The sequence below is a fragment of the Callorhinchus milii genome, unplaced genomic scaffold, assembly GCF_018977255.1.
Source record: "Callorhinchus milii isolate IMCB2004 unplaced genomic scaffold, IMCB_Cmil_1.0 Scaffold23, whole genome shotgun sequence".
Lineage (NCBI taxonomy): Eukaryota > Metazoa > Chordata > Chondrichthyes > Chimaeriformes > Callorhinchidae > Callorhinchus > Callorhinchus milii.
Window position 1 is genome coordinate 2,444,073 of NW_024704764.1, and position 5,056 is coordinate 2,449,128.

The following is a 5,056-nucleotide window of genomic DNA, read 5'->3' on the forward strand; positions in this document are numbered from 1 at the left end:
AAATAGATGATAATAAACGGAAAGGGCGATGAAACCTACTTTCGCGTTGTGTTTATTCTTATTTTTTTTTAGAAAAATGGGTTGCTACTTAAATCATTCAATAATTAATCCTCGGACTGGTCCTCGTGATGAGATTTCCTCGTCCTTCCCCACCCACCAATTCCTGCAACAATCCCCTTATTTCGCGAGTTTTCGCGATTCGCCTCTGTTTTCCAGTCTTAATACAGCATAAAATACACTGAAAATCGCATTATTGCAGCAGTTAGTTTAGGTTGTGGGTACGGGTTAACAACAGCCTATATCACACGTAACAGAAGACGGAGGGACCAGTATAAAGAATAATAGGAGGGAAATGTTAGGCAAATCAATTGCGAGCTGAAGGCAAAAAAAAAAACAACCCTCTTTGATGTTAAATTGCATTTAGCGGTTGAAAGGCACATTCTGTAAACAGGACGACACACACTGAATACCATCTTATTTTTTAGGACTGTGTGCTTCCTCGCAGATTTTTTAATTCAATTTTGCTGTCGGTTGTCGTAAATTCTGGGTCGTTAGAATTGAAATGAACTTAATCCTTAATATCTGCTGTGGCAGGATCCAACTGATAACAGACACAACAGACAGACACACACAGACACAGACAGAATAGCAGTGCAATCGCTCGAAAACTTGGGCATAACGAGCTACCGCTGGTTAATGCACGTTTTTTTTTTTGCTTGGTCAGTGAGGGAAGGACAGATGGGATTTTATCCTACATTTTCCCTTTAATTTAAGAACGGTTAGAGACGAAAATAAAATGCTGAACTTCCCCAAATGGGCGTCACATGGCATCATCACCAGTTTAGTTTCTTAGGGAAACGTTTCCCATTGTGGCCTCGAGTGCCCAAAACGGGTCTCATTGGCTTTGGGATTGTTGAACAGTGTCTTTCTGGGGTTTCTTGGATGTGTTAAACCGTTTCAGTTTGGAATTGTGAGGCATATTTTACAGCGCGGAATACAATATAAATATTCTATTCCACCCCCCACCCCTCCCCAATAGGCATCAAACCTGTTATACTATTCTTACCTTGGAGTACAAAAAATTGTTTGAAACCTAAATTAATATTGATCAGCTTGTATTTGGGGGTGGGGGTGGTGGTGTGGGGGGTGGGTGGGGGGTCAGCTGAGTGTCTGGTATGTGGGGAAACCAAACCCATCACCAAACCAAACTGGGAATTCCATGCCTCCCACCTACACATGGGAATGCCAGAGAGAGATCGCGGGTGTAATGTGAGTTGGTGGGAGTATTGCACTGGAAGGTTACGGTCTGTTTGTGAATGAGGAGTGTGTGGGACGGGCTGTGGGGTGTTTTTTGTTTTCTCTCTGAAACTTCGCTCACTCTAGAGAGCGCCGCGATTTTCTTTTCCAGCGGATCCTGTGATTCCCTTTCACTCTGGAGATGTCCATCGATCTGTTTCCCTGGTTTAGGGATAATGAGATTTAACCCCGTTTGACATCTCCTCTCCTCCGTCTGTTACCCGTATTTTTTTCTGCCCTTATCAACCCGCGTGTTTGGACCAATGTAGCCCAGGATGTCAGACAGGTTACGTGGATGGATGTTCTAAGGTTAGTTCAGTCTTAGTTTGGTTGATCAGCGCTCTCAGGCGCTATCCTGCGTGAAGGGCCCTTGGAATATAGGAACAGGAGGAGGCCATTCAGCCCCTCGAGCCTGTTCCGCCCTTCTCTTAGTTCATGCCTGATCTGTACATCTAAATCCAAGTACCCGCCTTTGCCCCCGTATCCCTATTAGAAATGGAAGTTGTTGTTTCCTTGTTTTGGAAGGACATCAGAGATTAAATCACAATTAAATAGGTTCGAGGAAACGAAAGGGAGTGAATGAATGAATGAGTGAGTGAATGAATGAGTGTGAGATTGAAATACCACAAGGCAAAAATCTACCCCTTACACACTTGTATTATTTATTTCCAGATCATCATCCCATCATTTGATTGCTATTAGTTCAGGTTCTGCCCGCCCTACCATTCAGGTGGGGGTGAAGGAAGCTCCCCCTTTGCTCTCCTCTATTCCAAGGCGAGGTCGCCTGTCCTCTGGTTTGCGACCCCAACCCCAACCACTCACTATCCAAATTCACCCCCAAATTAATTCAAATTAATCGGCTGCGCGTCTCACTATTGTGTACGGGATGAGCTGCCGGGTTCTGCCTCAATAACACCTTCACATGGTGTTCGGTGTAATTGTTTTTATAAAGGATAACGCGATGGAGGTGCTATATATATACATATATATATATATATATAAATCTCAGTGTTTAATACGATAGAAACGTGCAGACTGGACTATTGCAGCCCAGACAGCTGGAAGCTCCACTGACTATATCTCCATATAATATGTTTATGACAGTATGTGTGTGTGTGTGTGTGGGGGGGTAGTGAGATTGACAGACCCTATTGTTCTCCCCCCCGTTTCTTTGTCTCGTTCACAACCATTATCTCTGTCTCATCTCTCTCTGTCGCACGTAATTGTCTATCTCTCTCTGGCGAACAGGGAGGGATCGGGGAAAAAAAAGGGATGCAACGTGACGAGACAAGGAAAAGGCCAGGACAGATTGACAAAAGGAACCGAAATAACCCCCCAACCCCGACCCCACCCCACCCCACCGCCCCCTTTATTTATTTTTTTGCAGGATTGACACTGAACGATCGAGCGATCGACCCCATCGATTGACAATGACAAACTGTCTCTTTGCAACCGGTCGATTTCCAATGTTTTTTTCTAAAAAAAAATAGAGGAAAGTCGAAGATAATACATTTATGACAAAGGAAATTCACCGAGAGTGGGGGTGTGGGGGTGTGGGGTGTGTGGGGGGGGGGTGGGGGTGGGGGGGGAATTGCCCACCGCACTGATCCACAGCCACTCGTTCTAATTCACCTTTTGCAATTAAAAACCGATGGGATTTAAATTCGTAGAGAGATGGGAAGAGACTCGAAAGGGTTAAAATGCGTTAACATAATGCACAGTGTTAACTCTGCACATAAGGGGGAATCCCCCTCATTTACCCCCTTCCCCCCCACCCCCCCCCCCCCCCACCCCCACACACACACACATATTGGTGCTTTAGACTGACATATCCCCCCCCACCCCCCACCCCCCGCATTGGGATTTATCCCCATCCCCGCAATGAGGTGAGTGTCGATCAGTGAATCCTGTGGCGGAAGAAAGGCTGCGGGAGGACCATATGTTGCGGTGGGGAAGCTGCCCCTCGGATGCAAACAAAAGCTCTGTGTCGGGGCTGCAGCGATGCGGTTACTCGGCAACAGTCCGCTGCTGCATCTTTGTCCAAACCTGGAGTGCTCTCTGCTGGTCAGGAACAGAATCAATAACAGCAAAGCAGCAGTCCAGCCTCTCGGGAGAAGGGAGGGGACTTTCGTATAGATTGGTGGGTGGGGGGGGGGAGTGGCTGGGTGGGGGAGTGGCTGGGTGGGTAGGTGGGTGGGGGAGTGGTTGGCTGGGTGGGGGAGTGGCTGGGTGGGTGGTGGGTGGGGGTGGGGAGTGGCTGGGTGGGTGGGTGGGGGGGGGAGTGGCTGGGTGGGTAGGTGGGTGGGGGAGTGGTTGGCTGGGTGGGGAGTGGCTGGGTGGGTAGGTGGGTGGGGGAGTGGCTGGGTGGGTGGGTGGGTGGGGGAGTGGCTCTGGGTGGGTAGGTGGGTGGGGTGGGGAGTGGCTGGGTGGGTAGGTGGGTGGGGGAGTGGCTGGGTAGGTAGGTGGGTGGGGTAGGTAGGTGGGTGGGGGAGTGGCTGGGTGGGTAGGTGGGTGGGGGAGTGGATGGCTGGGTGGGGGAGTGCCTGGGTGGGTAGGTGGGTGGCTGGGTGGGGGAGTGGCTGGGTGGGTGGGGGGGTGGCTGGGTGGGGGAGTGGCTGGGTGGGTAGGTGGGTGGGGAAGTGGCTGGGTGGGTGGGGGGTGGCTGGGTGGGGGAGTGGCTGGGTGGGTAGGTGGGGGAGTGGATGGCTGGGTGGGGGAGTGCCTGGGTGGGTAGGTGGGTGGCTGGGTGGGGGAGTGGCTGGGTGGGTGGGGGGGTGGCTGGGTGGGGAGTGGCTGGGTGGGTAGGTGGGTGGGGAAGTGGCTGGGTGGGTGGGGGAGTGGCTGGGTGGGTAGGTGGGTGGGGAAGTGGCTGGGTGGGTAGGTGGGTACGGGAGTGGCTGGGTGGGTAGGTGGGTGGAGGAATGGCTGGGGGAGTGGCTGGGTGGGTAGGTGGGTGGGGGAGTGGCTGGGTGGGTAGGTGGGTGGGGAGTGGTTGGCTGGGTGGGGAGTGGCTGGGTGGGTAGGTGGGTGGCTGGGTGGGGGAGTGGCTGGGTGGGTAGGTGGGTGGCTGGGTGGGGAGTGGCTGGGGGGGTAGGTGGGGGGGGGGTGGCTGGGTGGGTAGGGGGGTGGCTGGGTGGGGGAGTGGCTGGGTGGGTAGGTGGGTGGGGGAGTGGCTGGGTGGGTGGCTAGACAGATAGACAGAGAGATAGACAGAGAGATAGACAGAGAGATGGATAGATAGATAGATAGATAGATAGATAGAGAGATAGAGAGATAGAGAGATTAGATAGATAGATAGATAGATAGATAGATAGATAGATAGATAGATAGATAGATAGATAGATAGATAGATAGATAGATAGATAGATAGATAGATAGATAGATAGATAGATAGATAGATAGATAGATAGATAGATAGATAGATAGATAGATAGATAGATAGATAGAAGAATATAGTAGAGGAAGAGGCACAGGGCCATTCAGACCCCCAAGCTTGTTCCGCCATTCTATTAGACTATGGCTGATCTGTCCCTCAACTCCCAATTTTATATGAAATACTTTATATTTGAATATGAACTTCACCAAAACCAGCGTTTGCATCTCATTGAGCGCAGAGAGTGAGTGTGTTTCAAGGCACTGAGATAAACTCGGGGACTATCCATCCATCAAACTCGCTCAAAAAAGCATTTGTTTACAAGCAAGATGTTTTATACACAAGCAAATGCATCAGTCATTTGGGCTGAAAGGTCACACAAACAGC